The 18,700-nt window shown below is 39.3% G+C and overlaps 1 protein-coding gene across 1 annotated transcript in view; it reads left to right on the forward strand.

Annotated features, from left to right (window-relative positions):
- Positions 1-18,484: 18,484 nt before the first annotated feature.
- Positions 18,485-18,700, forward strand: part of CDH5 (cadherin 5) — a 30,778-nt gene continuing 30,562 nt past the window's right edge. Inside the window, exon 1 of the mRNA XM_081963427.1 lies at positions 18,485-18,635. The gene's annotated coding sequence lies outside the window, so the exon portion shown is untranslated. The remainder of the gene's footprint in view (positions 18,636-18,700) is intronic.

The raw sequence follows: 18,700 nt of genomic DNA on the forward strand, positions 1-18,700 counted from the left end.
GCTCTTCGGCTTTGAAAGGGAGATGAGCACCGCCCCAGAAGTGGTATTCAGCCAGTTCTGACAGGTTCTGGAGAACTGGTAGTGGAAATTTTGAGAGGGGGGAGGGGATGGGGATTTTGCAGTATCCTTCCCATGCCATGCCCACAAAGCCATGCCCACAAAACTGGTAGTAAAAAATTTTGAATCCCACCCCCTGGAGTCGGGAACGACTAGCAGATATGTGCCAGGAGAACCTTTACCTTTTTATGAATGGATTGGGGTGGGATGGGATGGGATGGGATGGGATGGAATAGAACAGAACAGAACATAGAATAGAACAAAATAGAATAAGCTGGAAGAGACTTAACACATGTCTCATTTAACAACATACTGTAAATTTTGGGCTCGGTTGTGGTGGTAAGTTGAGGACTACCTGTAATTGGCTTTCTGAGGTTTAAATCTTTCCCCATTCTTATCTGGACTGCTTAGAAAGCTAACAACCAGTTCTCCAAAGAGGTGTGAACTGGCTGAATCCCACCACTGCCTCCACTGTCCATCTCTCCACACAAAGGACTGATCAAGCCAGCTGTTCTAATTTTTTTTTTCTCCAGGAACTAGCTTTATTTATCTCAGTAGGCCAGATCTGCCAAGCTGTTCTAATTTTGACTGTCTTTAGCAGTGTTAAATGAAGGGAGTAAGCATTATGGATTTGCTCGTGGCTGGCACTGTAGATCCATTTTCAATGAGCTCTTGAAATCAGTGGAAACCATATCGCTAAATCCTTCTTGAGGTTTAGAAGCTCTGCAGCCTCTCATCGGCTGAATTACCTTGGCTTCCTGCCAATCTTTTTTTTTTTAAAGGCAAAATGCGGAATACATTAGCACCATTGAGTCTTGTGTTTCATGTTTACTATGGAGGCTATATGCATCATTTGCTTGAGTTGCCTGCCTCTTTACCCCTAAGACCAGAGGTGGTATTCAGTTGGTTCAGACCTGTTCAGGCGAACCAGTAGCTCCGACGATCAGTTCCCCCCTCCCCCCCCGGCTCTATCCTGTCCTTTATTTCCTGCTTTCTAGCTCATCTCAGTTGCGCAGCACAACTGATTTCCCCTCCCCAGCTATTTTGCATACTGTTGCTGACTTGGAAGGTAAGCAGCTGAGCTTCTAAATGCTTCATTTTCAGTTCTTTGCACATGTGCACGCAAAGCACACGCTCATCAAACCAGCTGTTAAACCAAAGGCATCCCACCACTGCGTAAGACCTGCTTATTGTGGATGAAAGTAAGGCAATCGGACCAGTAGATTACTGGTTTTCATAACTTTGCAAAACAGAGTAGCCACTACCTTGCCTGTTAAACCACCACCATCTGAAATGCCATGAGTCCTGGACAATCTATAAACCCTCAAACAGAACACAGTTTATCTTTCACCATCAAGAGCTGATAACACTTCCATTTTGCTAAGCAAAGAATCAGTGCTTGTAAAAAGTCTCAACACTAAGACCAACCAGAATCAGGGTAAAGAATTTGATGGGGCCTGAAGTATTTGATAGTCAGAGCTGAATTATGATTCAAGGATTTTTTTTTTATTCTGAGCCGGAGGGGGCACAATAGCTCACTGGTTAAAGACACTGAGCTTGTCAGCTGGAAAACTGACAGCCCAGGTTCAAGATCTGAATGCTGCATGATGGGATGAGCTCCCATTACTTGCCTCAGCTCCTGCCCACCCAGCAATTCCAAAGCACGCAAATGCAAGTAGATAAATAGGTACCATTTCAGTGGGAAGGTAGCAGCATTCCATGTCCTCTGTGTATAGTCATGCTGGCTACATGATCATAGGAGTCTCCTCAGACCATGCCAGGTCCCTTGTCTAAGGATTGAAGAACACCCCCGCCTCCTACAGTAAGACACAACTGAGCAGGGAAAACTTTTACTTTTACTTTACACCATATATTAACAATTCTGCTCTGTTCCACTAGGTATTATAATTTGGCAGCAACTTCTAGAGGAGTCATTGGAGGCTGCACAACTATAATCCTTTTCATAAGGTGAACTAGTCTATTATGAGGACTTGTATAGTAGAATTGACTGCTTCTGAAGCACAATAGTTGTGAAGATTCAACCTCAATACACTGGCAACAGTATTAAATATTTGAAGGTTTTCAGGGAGAAAGTGAAGTGGCCTTGTCCTTGCTTCCCTTGTCCTTGCAGGGAAGTTGATGTTGGAGAAACATTTACAAAAAATATATCCTTATAGAAGGAGTGGTTCAACAATGGTCTCTCTCCAAGGGAGTACAGCAAGGAGCTGAGTGGCTATTGATCAAGAGTGACATCGTTGCATTCTGCCTCTTTGAAATGGCATTGAGGAATGGGAGTATTGATCTACTTGGCCTCCAAAATACATGGTTTATGTTCAATGCTCAGGAAAAGAAAGAAACTTTCCTTTTGTGGAGATATTCAACAGTTGTATCCTCTTAAACTATACGCCTTATCAGAATGATCTGTGAAATCTATCAATATATATAAAAGGCAAATACAACTCACTCATCACGAAATCTCCAGGACCCTAAAGCCTACAAACTTGAAATTTGGCATGTATGTTCCTCTTGGCTTCTAGGTGCTCGCTAAGAAAAGATTTCTTGAAATGACCATCAGATCATTAGTATTTCTTATACAGTAATTAACACGCTCTGATGCTAAGGAGTTAGACATTCTACTCCACCTCCCCACCTGAAAAGAACTCTGTTCCAACTGCCAGTTGCCTCATATTCCATTACCTCAGTTCAAACTCCTTCACTCAGGAGCAATCTGGGGCTCCTAACAGTACTAAACGCCAGTGCCTCACTAAAATGTCTACACCCACCACCTGTGGAACTGCGGAAGCGATATTCCCTTATGTGTTTCTATGTTCTATAAGGATTTTGTTTTCCCAAAGTCCAACCTTGCAGGGTTATGGTAAATGTCATTGTTAAACAATTCCTACAGTTCGTTCTGACTTCTCCAAAAATATATATTAATACAGAGCTGTGCTATGGATAATGCACTTTATTTTAAAATCCTCAAAGCAGCTTAAATCTGACTTTTGAAATTAAGAAAGGTCAAATGTACCAATCTAGTAGAGGTTAGCAAGCACTCCTGGGCCTCTAATAAGACAATATACTCAAAATGATTGATGGTTTATCTATGCCATTAGTGGTCTCATTATTGTGTACATGAAAATGCTGAAACATCAAAGGTGAACCACAGTCTTCTGCTCTGCAAACATTTCACTGGTGCGTGTTAGTCTGTTTGCCATCCTTGCCTCTATTTCAGAAATAATAGAAGCTGACTTGGTCATGAGTATGGGCATCGCACCTTGACAACTTTAAAATTTGTGGTCAGCATGAATGGTTAGGGAATTCTGGGAACTGAAATCCCCATGGGCACACCAATACACCACACTTTATTAAAATGTGTCTACTGGGTAAACCCCATACCTACATGATTTCTTTTTATACACATTTGTTTCATGGAATTCCCAAAGTATTGTAGAATTGAGTTAAAATCTATTTAGTTAGAAAAACAATTAAGCAAGATTGAAACAAGCCTGGTGACTGTTTCTCTTCCTTGGCTACATCAAAGAACACTGAATATAGAATAACAGGGGTGGAAGGGACCTTGGAGGTCTTCTGTTCCAACCCCCTGCTCAACTAAGAGACTCTATCCAGGGGTGGGATACTGGGGGTTTGCAGGGCCTGTGCAGAGGCTTAGGGAGAGTGAAAAATGGCCTACTGGAAATTCAGGAAAGCTGGAAACGGCCCCTTCCTGGCCTTCAGAGGGCCTCCGGAACCTGGGAAGGCAATTTTGCCCTCCCAGAAGCTCGACAAAAACCTCCAGAACCCAGGGAGGGCAAAAATGCCCCCCTCCTGCCATGGTGCAGGAGGCCAACTAGGCTATGCCCACCATAGCCACACCCACCCACCAACTGGGCAGAGAACCCGTTGTTAAAATTTTTGAAGCCCATCCCTGCTCTATGCCATTCTGGACAAATGGCTGTCCAATATTTTCTTGAAAATCTCTAGTTTCCTTAAAAGTCAAACAACATATCGTACAGCTTTTACCTTAAGGAAGAGCCACAATCGACCAAGAATGCTACAGAATTCTTTCCATAAAGCCCTAATGACATAAAAATGTGCAGTATGCTCACATTCAATCATAAACCCAAATTTTAATCATAAAAGTATTGTTAAACTTTCCTCTAAGGAATCTGGGAGCACACAAATTCAATAGTTTCTGTGGAATTCTATAGGGATAGAATGGAAAACCTGGAACCTATATTTATATTTTCTTTAAAAACTTTGGGGGAAAAAATAATGAGTTCAATACAAGAGTCAGCAATAATAGATTCCTTCAGCCAAACTCCTCTGACAATTACAGAAATATAGAGTATACAAAATTCAGTTCTCCTTCAGATCTGTGTCATAATCTTTAACACCGGGGGGGGGGGAACCTAGGTGCAAAGAAATGCACACTCACAAATGTCTCCGGTCTGTGAATACTCCTTTTGCTGCCTGCCTTAGAAAGCAGGAGCGTTAATTTATTCCTAAGCTTTACAATCCGTTCTTTCTTTGAGGAATGAATGGATCAATCTTTATTGATTGGAACATCATGCATTTAAAAAGTCTGTTTAAAACACATCATTCAAATATGATCTGATGTAATGACTTGCCTCTCAACACAGGATAAGCGATGGCCTGTATTATTATTTTTTTAAATTAAAATGATTTTTAGCAGTAGGCCATGATCAGTGAGAACTGCAACATGATATCACAGCCTCCAATGTCCTGATTTAAGATCTCAGATGACCAAGATTCTTTCATGAAAGTGAATTCCCCCAATAGGCAGATTGCACCATTTGGGTGGTGTAAGGACTATGATAAGAACATTTTTTTTTCTTGCATGGTTTATTAAGTTCTCATTCTGTTTCCCAAAAAGGAATTTTCAGGCAATGAAAGATGTTGCGTCCTTCTGCACTAAGAAGTACAGACAAGAATGTCCTGGTTTTCAGTGTAGAAGTTCATTACCAATGAACTGAAGGAACGCAAGTACGAAGCATTGCTTCAGCGTTCTCCATTGAAAACAAGATAAAACTGCTGAAGACATTATTGAAGTTCTGAGATTCATCCTCTTGAAGGAGTTTCTTAGATGGTTCACAGAGGGAGAAGATGTGGAGGCCTGCTATTTGACTACCTGCAGATGATCTCAGACAAATGACTATCCAATCTTTTCTTGAAAGCCTCCAATGGTGCAAAAAAAAAAAAAAAACACAAGGGACTTTCTATCATATATGGTGGACCTGCCCGGAAACGTAAAAGTATTGGATTAAAATTTGGAAATGGATACAACGAATTACAGAGGAACAAATAGAATATAAACCAGAACTCTTTCTGCTGGGAATAACCAAGGGGAAATATAGACAGAAAATTAAATGTATACTAATACACCTGTTGACTACAGCCAGAATAAGGTTTGCCCAATGTTGGAAACAGAGTAATATTCCCCTAGAGGAATTAATGATTCAGAAAATCCTAGATTGCGCAGAAATGGACAAGTTAACATTAAGATTAAAGGACAAAGAAGAGTCTGGATACAATAAGACAAAATCTACAGCACACAGCTCTGGATGCTGCTACCCTTAATATTTGCATTCATGGTTTTAGTTTAATAGTTCAGATTAATAATTAGATTAGAAAAGTTTCCGTGCATTTGTCTACTTGATCATGTAAATTATTTTACAACTATTCTATCTTACATTGTACATTATGTTTCCCCCATTTAATTTATAGTCTTAATATTAAGAACATGTATATTCAGATCTTAGTATTTTAAAATTATATTATAAAATTATATTGCGTTAGTAACACTAGCTTTTAGATATGTCTACAGATTTCACCGAAGTAATGGTAATTCTTACTGATGTCATTTTATGCTCTCCTATGACCAAAATAAAGATTAAAAAAAAAGAGATCAGCCAAGTGTTACCATCCTCTGCAGTTCATAAAGTAGCAAAATTACCCGTTTCATTCCTGGTTGGTTCTACTTTGCTTGCTTCTTTAATAAGATGCCAAGTTATGCTAAATCTCTCAACATTCTACCTTTTTCAATTATCATGGGAAAAACAGTTAAGGCAGAGGAAAGATCACCTTCATTCTTCATAATAATTACACAGGGCATTGTAGAAACTGCTTGACGGGATTTAAAAGATGGTATGTGTTTAAACAGCTACTTGGATAAAGGTATTAAACCAGATCCAAACATACTCTATGAGGTAAAGGTTCCCCTCGCACAGATGTGCTAGTCGTTCCCGACTCTAGGGGGCGGTGCTCATCTCCATTTCAAAGCTGAAGAGCCAGTGCTGTCCGAAGACATCTCCATGGTCATGTGGCTCGCATGGCTAAACGCCGAAGGCGCACGGAACGCTGTTACCTTCCCACCAAAGGTGGTCCCTATTTTTCTACTTGCATTTTTTACATGCTTTCAAACTGCTAGGTTGGCAGAAGTTGGGACAGGTAACGGGAGCTCACTCTGTTAGTTGGCGTTTGGGATTCGAATCGCCGAACCTCCGACCTTTCTGATCGACAAGCTCAGTGTCTTAGCCACTGAGCCACCACGTCCCTTTTTTAGATTCTATAAGGTCTAACAAAAGAAAGTTGCCCAACATCAGTTATAGAAAAGCTAACATTATGCTGTTTTTAATTAACTAGCAAGCCTGAAAACAAATACTTCTAAGATTTTTACTTGTTCCCCCATCCTGCTTTTGCTGTGCAAATGGATTTTTACTTTGATCAGTGTATTCTAATTTTAACAGCAATATGTACCAGATGACTAAGGTCCATTATGGTACCTAACAGCATTATCAAAAGGTTAGAAGGCTTTTCTTTGCCATATATTACATACATCACCATTTAAGGCAGTTGCTACTTAGAAATAGAAGTCATAGAAGGACAGGCTGAGCCTAGGGGTGGAGTCAAGAGAGGAATCAACCTGGAATGGTTACATCCCCACAAGCTGTTTAAGTCCAACCTGGACTTAAACACAAGCTCTTCAATTCTGTTAGCTCTTATCTAGCACCAATTTATTGTTGACCATTAGTTGACTACATTCTTGTGTACAGGCATGAGCAATAAATCAGTTTAATTGGAACTTGTTATGTGGTCCTGATTCAATAGCAGAGCAATCCACAGCCTGATATTGTCCAGATGTTTAGAGTTTTAATTTGCAATCTTTTGTCATTAACCATTACAGATAGTGCTGATAGCAGTTGAAATGCAAAAAATGTTTGAATGGCATCTGTCACCTACCCTTCCAATAGCCTCAGGGGGCTCTACATTAATAGAGACAATGCTTTTAGAAGCTTGTAGTCTATTTTCAGTCAGCAGATGGGGCTAAAATAGATAATGGTGAGTTTTTTACAGCATTAAGAATGTTGCAAGTTGGATAGTGTAGTGGGAAGAAAATGCAGTTGCCAATGCAAGTGATTGCAAGCTTTCAAAGGATGCATTGCAAGAGAAGCTATCTCTTAATTTTGGATGAATCTTTTATGAACAAGAAACATTCATATACATACATTTATTTTAATTTGTATGCTCAGCTCATATATTCAAGTGTTTATTTATTTATTTTTAGACAACAGTTAGCACAAAGGAATTGTCTTTTCTTTTTTGACAAGACTTTTCCCATTAAATTGCACTTACTTTAGCCCCCAAAAATAACAAAAAAAAACCTAAATTGCTAAACTATAGTCCTCCATCCACACTTTCAAATATTGTAAATCACATATTTCCTGAAGAAAAGGAGACCAACAAATCACTTACAAATATGCCTCTTATGACTGTGGCTGAGGACTTTGTATATTTAATGAGAACTGGAGAGGCTAAAATGATACCGAAGAACCAAAGGGGCCACAGGGGTATCTTGGAACACACCAGAATTCTTACTATGGGATCCTTAGTGCTCTCTGAGCTTGGTCGTTTCCTTGCAGACATTTCATTACCCAACAGGGTAACATCATCAGTTGTAACGGCATTAATGATGTCAGCTAGCTAGGTAATGAAACATCTGCAAGAAAACAGCCAAGCTCAGAGATCACCAAGGATTCAACTTTGAGATACAAATATTCTCCTTATTAGAAATCCTTTCTCCCTACTCAGTTTTAATCTTTTAGTCTATGGTTGGTGACTCATTTTCATAATCAGACTCCTCCTCCAGGGTCTGATGTTCAAGAGCCACATCTGATACATTGCCAAAAATTGGAGACCTAATTTCCTACCATTTTGAGATGGGAAACACTTATCATATGTAGGATGAACTTCGAAATAGGTTTAACGAAATAGGCTTCCTGCCATAGCAGTTGCTTTATGTTGGCAAAGACTAGCTATTTCAGTCCAGCCTTAAAATGCCTTTGGTACTGAACATAGAACATAAAATAACGGAGTTGGACGGGACCTTGGATGTCTTCTAGTCCAACTTCCTGCTCAAACAGAAAAACCTAATGGTTGTCTAGTCTCTTCTTAAAAGCCTCCAGTGATGGAGACCCCACAACCTCTAAAGCAGTGGTTCCCATCCTTTTTCTGGCCATGTCCCACCTAAGCATCTTTAAAATCCTGATCCCCTCCCCAATATAATCCTTACTTTACTCAAAAAGTTTCATTAGGTTTAGGTTTATTTGGATTTATATGCCGCCCTTCTCCAAAAGGACTCAGTGAACTCTACTCACATGGAGGACACCTAAGAGGCCATTAATTTGGTTTAAACAAGGTTCAAATTGCCCCCATTAAAAAAACAAATTGCCCCCCTGTGGGGCATAGGCCCATGTTGGGAACCACTGTTCTAAAGGCAAGTCATTCCACTGGTTAATTATTCTGTCAGGAAATTTCTCCTTAGTTCTAGGTTGCTTCTCTTCTAGATTAGTTTCCACCCATTGCTTCTTGTCCTGACTTCTGGTTCTTTGGAAAACAGGTTGAGCCCCTCTTCTTTGCGGTAGCCCCTCAAATATCAGAACACTGCTATTATGTCTCTCCTAACCCCAAGCCTTGCTGAGTGTTTCATCTTTACCTCACAGATGGAGGAGAAAGAAGCTAAAATAAAATTAAAACAGTTTGCCTCAGGCAACTTCACAAGAATTAGGGCAAGATTATGTCCTAATTTAAACTCAACTGCTCAGTCATATGGAAAGCTTTAAGATATAGAATTGGTGTAATTTCATTTCCTCAGGCCTTGCAACTTTACAAAACATGTTGTTGAAATACATCAGCAGTTTCAAGATACAATACAATACAATAGCAGAGTTGGAAGGGACCTTGGAGGTCTTCTAGTCCAACCCCCTGCCTAGGCAGGAAACCCTATACTGTTTCAGACAAATGGCTATCCAACATCTTCTTAAAGACTTCCAGTGTTGGGGCATTCACAACTTCTGGATGCAGGCTATACTGTACCTGTACATTTCATTTTTGTTGCCTAAATGTAGAACCTTACTCTTTTCACCATTGAATTTTATTTTATTGAATAGTGCCCAATGTTCAAGTTTGTCAAGATCCTTCTGTATCTTTAGCCTATCTTCTGGAGTGTTGGCTATTCCTGCCAGCTTGGTGTCATCTGCAAATTTGATGAGTTCTCCATTTATTCCCTCATCCAAATCATTGATGAAGATGTTGAAGAGTACTGGGCCCAAAACAGAGCCTTGGGGGTACTCCACTGCATATTTCTGTCCATGAAGATGCAGTTCCATTGAGGACTACACGTTGAGTATGGTTGGTCAGCCAGTTATGAATCCATCTGGTGGTGATGCTGTCTAACCCACATTCTTCTACTTTATCTAGTAGTAGGTTATGGTCTACCTTATCAAATGCCTTACTGAAGTCCAAGTAAACTATATCGATGGCATTCCTCTGGTCCACTAATTTTGTTACATTATCAAAGAATGCAATAAAATTAGTCTGGCATGATCTGTTTTTGACAAACCCATGTTGGCTTTTTATAATTTCTGCAGATTTCAGGCAATTTACTCCTAACCACACCACTTTCTAAACAAATTAAGCAGATTCTGATTGTGCTGAAATAAAATTAATCCACTCAAGCAAACAGACCTGTTCAGCTATTTTCTTCCAAGGGCCACAATTTGGATATTTAAAAATAAATATATTCAGTCAAAGCCCACTGACACTTTGAATGTCAGCAATCAAAATTATATTTCTTTCACACGAAGGAACAATGGTACATCTGCAGCCAGAGAGAAAAAGCAAACAACAGGAAAGGATTTCCAGAAAATTGCTTTCCATCTGTGCTTTGAAGACACAACTTAAAAAAAAAAAAAGAAGAAGACACCTTTAAAGTCTACAACATAAAAACTTCATTATTTTGAATTAGCATCTTGCAACTTTCCATGTGTTTCCTTTAAATCTTCACCATTCAAAGCCAAATCTGTGTTGAATATATCCAGTTACATAAACAATCCAAAATCCAAAGCCATCTATACATTACAATCATATTAAATGATTAAAGTCTCTGACAGAACTGAGCTTTGAACAATACATGATGCTGTGTAGATTCATCCAAAGCGATTGAAAGCTGTGACAGCAATTCCTAAAGTCTTAATAGACCGTTAAAAACGGCAGTGATTGAAACGCAACTTAAGGCTCTGCAGCTGTTACGGAACTAAAAACAAGTAGATTGAACTAAGAAGTGCAAGATCTAGAACAGTGTTCCCCAACCTTAGCAACTTTAAGATGTGTAGACTTCAACAAAGATCAGCTCACCGATGTGAATGTGCATGCCAGAAACTGGATGTTCAGCTTCCCGGTGCACACATGCGCACAAGGGAGCTGCTCTTCCAGTTTCCAGTGCTCCTGCATGCATGAAGACCAGCTGTCCAGCATGCATGTGCATGCCAGAACCTGGAAGAGCAACAGGCAACGACTGATGTGCCTGGAGAGATGGCTCTGTGTGCCACTGGATATATTCAACTGTGTTGAATATATCCAGTTACATAAACAATCCAAAATCCAAAGCCATCTATAAATTACAATCATATTAAATGATTAATGTGTGCCATAAGTTCACCATAACAGCCTTAGTGCATTTGAATGAACATCCTCTCAAGATTCAAGTGTTAAACTTTAAATAAGGTTATTTCACACTTTTTATCTTGGGGTTCTGATCCACTCCATTTGTTTCATTTACCGCGCTATCAAAAAGGCAAAACGATACACGCGGGATGTAGAGATTAAAAGTTAAACCAGAATAAGTAAGCGGGTATTTTGAATTTACAACCGTCCCAACCATGGCAAGAAAATGTGGAATTATAGCAGGAAAAGATGTAGAAGGCACTAGCTTGCCCACCCTAATTGGAAGGAAAAGATGCTCTCGCTCAGGGGGTCTCCAACCTTGGCAACTTTCAGGCTTGTGGACTTCAACTCCCAGAATTCCTCAGCCCGCACACCCAGGAATTCTACTTATACAAAGAAGAAGAAGAAAAAAGACTCCCTAAATTATTTAAGATTGCTTTCCTTAGGCTTCTGCTGAAAATAATGAGGGAAGTCAGAAAAAATAAAGAGAGGTTTGAGTAAAGCTATCAATTCAAGTGTATTATTTTATTTAAAGCACTTAAATAGGCCGTCCATCTTACCTCAAAGGTAACCCCGGGCGGAGTCGCCTTGAGGTAAAGTTCAACAAAACTGAAGCCAGGCCTCTCACCCCAATGCCCTAGTTGAGACTTTAAGGTCCTAGAAACTGCACATTATTTGACTCAATATCCCACAGCTTGCTTTTTATGGCTCCAAAGAAAGGAAATGATTTAATTACTTCATTATCGTGCACCAAATTTGGATTGCAAAGAGCAAAGAGTTTCAGTTTGTCACAGTTTCAGATAAGCTCTGCCCCGTTGCTATTGTTGCTCTTAACAATGTTTCAGTTTTGCCTTGAGGAAAGCAATGTTGTTATTATAGTCTCTTTTTCAAAACAAATGACTATTTGGTCTTACAATTCATAGAAGAAAATATGGATACAGAGCAGTACATTCACCTCACATTTTACTAACAGCTTTTCTGGGGAGACACGAAGCCCAATAAACCAAATTCAGGAATAAAATAGCCACTTACAGCAGGTTCCAAGTCCAGTCTGGGGTCAAAAGAGTAGAGGCAGTTCCAACATCCAGAAGAAAGTAAAGAAATAAAGAAATAAATGCAACGTTCAGGCAGCACAATAAGAACCTACATTAACAGGTGAAACTGACTGGCTTGCAGCAGTAAGCTTCCACTCAAACTCAGCTGGTGCTAATTAGCCAAAAGGTCAAAGATTCCACTCAAAAGAAATCCTTAACTCCTGAGTTTTCACTCTAAAACAGCTCAGTCTTTTTTTAAAATAATTGTTTTATTTTAAATACAAATAATACCAACATAGTACGCATACATCTCAGTACAAAAATAAGGGGGAAATACAAATATTACAGCGTGCGCGCACACACCGAGACCATTTTTTCCCTTATATTTCTTCTTCTCTAACAATTGAAAGATATATAATATATTCCAATTGTGCCCTTATCTCCTCCAAAACAACATATATATTTGAGTAGCTTTATTCCCTTTGCCTTCCACCAACACTGTTTTTATAATTCCCCCCCCATATTTCATTATAATCATCCCTTTTTTAAATTTAATTTCTGTTGTTAATTTATCATTTGTTGCCATACTCCAAATTTCATTATACCACTTATTTCTTTGAATATTCCAATTTTGTCCCCAATATTTAGCCATGACTCATCTAGCTGCCATTATCAAATTTACAATCAATTCCTTTTTTGTTTCATTTATATATAATTTTAAAGGCACACTTTTCCTGGAACAGGGTCTGAGGCGGAATCATCTTGGAAGAATTGTCCCTGCCATGTGTTTCCGCTCATTTGTAGCCGGCCTGAAGCTTTGTATACAACACACTTCCTTCCCAGAGATTGAAGAATTCCTCTGAGTTTTTAACTGAAATGCTTTACAGAGGAAACAAGAAATTCTTTTTGTCTCTAAAGTTGGAGTATCCAAACAGTGAGGTTTTTTTTTTAATGGTGGCCATTATGATATGATTAAAGCTTTATATGGGTTTTTGTGTGTGTGCTTTATGTTCACCACCTATAAAAATTTGGCAAAATTACAATGGCACAGTCATGGCTGCCTCTTAACTTTTCTTTACTGTAGTCTGCTGACAGTAGTTCTTGATGTAGATGCAGGCAAGGCCATTATAGCGATTTGCTTTCAAAACTAAGGAGTGGTGAGATTCAAACATTTTTATTACCGGTTCTGTGGGCGTGGCCTAGTGGGTGTGGCCTGGTGAGGCTTGGTGAGTGTGGCAGGGGAAGTATATACTGCAAAACCCCCATTCTCTCCCCACCCCACTAACCTGCTTTCCAGCTCTGTTCTCCCGTGCAGGGCAACAACAAAAAAGACCCAGCTGATCAACTGGGACTCGGGAGGCAGAGAATAGATGAGGGCGGGGCCAGCCAGAGGTAGTATTTGCCAGTTCTCTGAACTACTCAAAATTTCTGCTAACGGTTTGCCAGAACCGGTCAAAACCGGCTGAATACTACCTCTGAAACTAAGGGATTAACCATTCACTTTGGTCAAACTTGGCAGCTTTAAGATGAGGGGACATCAACTCCCAGAATTTCCTAGCCGTAGTACCCACCCTATGGAACATTCTCCCTCTAGAGACTAAGATGGCCCCAGTTCCACTGGTCTTTTGTAAAATCCTAAAAACTTGACTTTGTGCTTCTCCGTGTTTTCTGCCTATATGGGCAACTTTGGTTTTCTGGATTGCTGTGTATTTTAATTTTTTTATATGGATTTGTTTCATTTTTATTGTTTGCCACCCAGAGTCATTCTCTGTATAAATTGATTAAAGAAAAAAAGAAAATTAGCTATGCATTATGTTTTTTCTGTAATTCTCTATGACTAAGGACTTCCCCCTGAAGACTTGTGGCTGGTTCAAAAATAGCTATGAATTTCTGTGACCTCATGTTCAAGATTTATTTCTGACTCATCCAAATTCTCTTTGAAACCACAATAGAACTGGCCATTTTTTTGAAATTTGTAGTCCTAGACTTCATGTCCATCTTGATGCGTTGTCATATCTCTGCTCCTGGAGTTCAGGTGCCCTTCAACAAGGAACTTGGCGCAATGTCTTTCTAGATTCCCATCACAACATTTCTTGGATTCCCTTGATTGTAAGGAAACTAATGCACATTACATGATGCAAGAATGAAAATGAAAATTCTGATTTTCTATTTGCCTGGAACAGGGAATGAAAGGATTTCTGTTACTCCATAATCTGGTGAAGTGGTATGAGGAATAAATGATGTTTTCATACCCCTGCAATTAGCCATTTCCATGTCAGCAGGAGTGAAGACTTAAAGCATAAATGAAGGTGGTATAGAGTTCATCTAGATATGCTTAAAACGATTCCATGTCTATCTATTTGTATGCATATATGAGAGGACGTGGTGGCTCAGTGGCTAAGACGCTGAGCTTGTCGATCAGAAAGGTCAGCAGTTCAGCGGTTCGAATCCCTAGCACTGTGTAACGGAGTGAGCTCCCGTTACTTGTCCCAGCTTCTGCCAACCTAGCAGTTTGAAAGCACATACAAAATACAAGTAGAAAAATAGGGACCACCTTTGGTGGGAAGGTAACAGCGTTCCGTACACCTTTGGTGTTTAGTCATGCCAGCCACATGACCACGGAGACGTCTTCGGACAGCGCTGGCTCTTCGGCTTTGAAACGGAGATGAGCAGCGCCCCCGAGAGTTGGTGAATGCTTAGCACATATGTGTGAAGGGAACCTTTATCTTTACCTTTTTTATTCCTACATGAGTGAATGGATCACCCTAAGTCAGAAATGGGCCACCAATGTCCCCACTTGTCTTGAATTCCAGTTTCCATCAGTTCGAGATAACATGCCCAAAGACCAGGAAAATGGAGTCCAAAATCACTAGGCCCCATTTGATACTTCCAAACAAAAACCTCACACATTTAATTTGTCATGTTAATTTTACAACATTATTTCTATTAACAGGCCATATAACTGTTCAGCAGCTTTGCAAAAACTGTGCCCAGTGCCCTCTGTGTGTTGCTGTGCTATTTCTCCTAACTTGCCTCACTGTTAGGGCTCATGAAAATTAGAGTTCAGCAACTTCTTGATGGAATTTAGAGCATAAACCTCCAAAATGTACCAAAAGCAGTTTGCAAAGCTGAACAGCGTTTATATCGGATGATTGGTGAGTCAATTTTACTGCCAGTAAAAATCCGTCTGAATCAATGTAAGTTTCATTCAAGCTTCAGAAATCGCGCCGAAAGGAAAGTTTATTCAAGATGCAAACAATAAATTGCATTCCAGCACAAGAATGGAAATCAACCACCAGTATCGTTCTAAGATAATGAAGTCCTAATGATGTTCTCCAGGGACTTCTGATTTGCAGGTTGTCAAGGATGCCACGAATGCTCCTTCAAATCTCAAAATCTCCATCAATGTAGAGGAATTGCGGAACTAATTGTGGTGTGTGTTTCCTGTATCTTTTTTGGATCGCAATCAATGGAATTGGAATGCAATCAATGGAAAACTAATGTCAGTGAAAAAAAAGATGCAATGCAGATTTGAACAGGAGTGTGAATCAGATTGCTTTATTTCTCTAACATCTACTACAGGGACTTAATTGAGTTGAATTCCTAGTATCAGTTCTTGGGAAATTGTCAACTCTAGGAAAATGATCTAAGCATTTGACCTCAAGCATTTGTTAGAAGAGCTACAGAGGCAAGGTTGCTTGCTTGCCTACAGAATACTTGTCACAGTACAGTAAAATCATTCACTGTCGTTTTCTTTTGTGTAACAATTCTCATTACAGGAAACTGAAGCCAGGCTTACTCGAGGATAAAATTCACCATGAAAAAGGGAAACTGGAAGTGACTCATGGAAGTGTACAGTGCAGGTTCAAGTTCCTGGCAATCGCGACTATATTTGCATTTTTCTTTCTTTCTCCTCTGCCTTACTTTTTGCAAAGCGTTGTTCTTTTTTTCTTGCTTTTTTCCCTTTCTGTCTCCGTCACATGCAAAGAAAAATCAAACAAGCAAACACAGCTTGTGTTTCCATACCAGGACATCTCTGCAATGGCAGAGATCCCTGAAGACACGGAGAGGCCAGGAGCTGATTAAGAAGTTGGCGAAAGCAAAGCCTCTGTGTGTGGAAGCAAGCAGGTTATTATCTCCAATTTGTTGAGCGTTCTGGCATAGAGTCTGTGTCAATCTGGAAGTTGTTGGGGGTGTTTCTTGGAACCCTGAGAGTCTGAAAAGAAAAACCACTCTAAGGCTAAGGACTCCAAGCTAAAGATTCAAAATAATGCCCAAAATAAAATGCCCAATCAAAGAAGTAAACTATTTAAGGAGCAAATGTCCGTGGAGATTCACAGTCATCCAGGTACTTTTTCAAAAGGCAAGTTTGTTTTCTCTTGAAGACACTTCGCTTCCCATGCCAGAAGCTTCTTTAGTTCCTTTGGAATATTTAGGTAGCAGCAGTTTGAAGCTTGCTATCCTGTTCTATCACCAACAGTCTTGATAATCTTCTAGCTTCAGTTGTCAGTTGTTAGCCAGCTGTTTCCTCAGATAGCCTCTGACTTTCCAGCTTGATCATTCAGCTTTCTTCTCTGCTTGGACAACAAGTTCCATCAAAACCAAGCAGCATAAAAGGGAAATATTTGTTTCTACAAACTAAAGATAACTCAGCAGATGTCCCGTTTTTAGGTTCCTCTTTGTTGATCTGAAGCACCTTCTCCTTCACCCAACTTCACCCAACTATCCTCAGCAAGCACTGAGTCTGCAAATTGAGTATTTCTTGCTGATGTGGCTTACTCTCAAAGAGTCTTGAGTCTTCCCTTCACTACAATTGCCCGAAAGCGTAAAACCCACATTTTAAAAAGAGTAACCACAAACATAGTATAACAGTAATAAAAGTAAAATAATGTTACAGGGGTATCTTTTAGTTTTTATTTTAAATATTTAATCCCATGCTTCTATCAAATGCATTCAAAGAAAATAAGAAAACCAACTAAAATACATTTTTGAAATATAATTGTGACAATCCAGAATTTACAAGATACAATATATGCTGATTCTGTTCTACAGAGGAATGATTGAGTCTCTCATCTGCACCTCCATAACTGTCTGGTTTGGCTCTGCAACCCAACAAGACAGAAACAGACTTCAACGGATAATTAGAACTGCAGAAAAAACAACCTGCTACCAACCTGTCTTCCATTGAGGACCTGTATACTGCATGAGTTAAAAAGAGGGCTGTCAAAATATTTACTTCTCCCTCACATCGACATAAATTGTTTCAACTTCTACCCTCAAAACAACGCTATAGAGCTTTGCACACAAGAACAACTAGACACAAGGACAGGTTTTTTCCCCGAATGCCATCACTCTGCTAAACAAATAATCCCCATAATACTGTCAAATTATCTACTAAGACTGCATTACTATTATTCTTCTCTTCCTTCCTAGTACCTATCTCTTTCCACTTATGACTTTAACCATGTTGTTTGTATTCTTATAATTTATATTGTTTTATTTGTTTCCTAGTATAATTTGATTGCTTATTAGTAAACTACGACTATCACTAAGTGTTGTATCTTATGATTCTTGATGAATGTTTTCTATTTTATTTTTCTTTATGTACACTGAGAGCATATGCACCAAAGACAAATTTCTTGTGTGTCCAATCACACTTGGCCAATAAAGAATTCTATTCTATTCTATTCTATTCTATTCTATTCTATTCTAAACCATGTAGGAAGACTTAATGGCTTCTATAACCCTGAAGTTAATCAAGATGGATTTTTGTTCCTGGTGAGGTCACATCATCCTCTATCAGGACCCCAGGAAATGCATCTTCTCAGTAATCGCACCCCCCCCCCCCGATTAAGGCTCCATATTAAAAACATAAAACTAATACAAAGAATCAGTTTCGTATGTTTAATTTGTGAGAAATTCAGTCATTATGGGAAAGGGTAAGGGACTTTGTAAAAACTGAAGCAGGGGGAAGGTTTCTAAATTTTCAAGAAAAGAATATACAAGTGGCTTTCTGAACAAGTTATCATGATGAGCTGGGGAAAGTCTTAAAGAGGTCCATAAGATTTCTCAGCCAAGAAAACAACAAAAATGCCAAAAAAAAAGTTGCATTCCACTGTTTCTAGTTTTTCACAATCCCCATTCTCAGTCTGGCTTGAGTTGTGTTTTTGTTAGCAAATGGCAATGAGTCCTACCATCCTGTTCTCTACCTCTTACTTGTTGGGAAGGTGATTAAGGCAACGACCCCAAACGTTATCTCCTTCCTCCACTCTTCTCTTTGTAACATTAATAATATCAGAACAATAACAGGATGTGCAGACTCAACAGAGGGGAAGGGCTGATTTCCCAGCTGTAGACCCCTTGGCAACAAGGAAGCTGCTCACTCCCTGAATTGCTTCATGCAGTCAAATAACTGATTTTTTTACTTTATCCAATACACTCCCATGGCTTGATCTAGAGGGTGCTTAGAGAAGAATCGCAATCACCAAGAATCTTTTTGAATTGTGATAAAGAGGAAACCAGGTAAGAAACACAAGATTTGAGATTATTTTTAGATATATTTTTTTAAAAAAAACCTGTAATTGACA

This window comes from Natrix helvetica, assembly GCF_964273705.1.
Source record: "Natrix helvetica genome assembly, chromosome: 10".
Lineage (NCBI taxonomy): Eukaryota > Metazoa > Chordata > Lepidosauria > Squamata > Natricidae > Natrix > Natrix helvetica.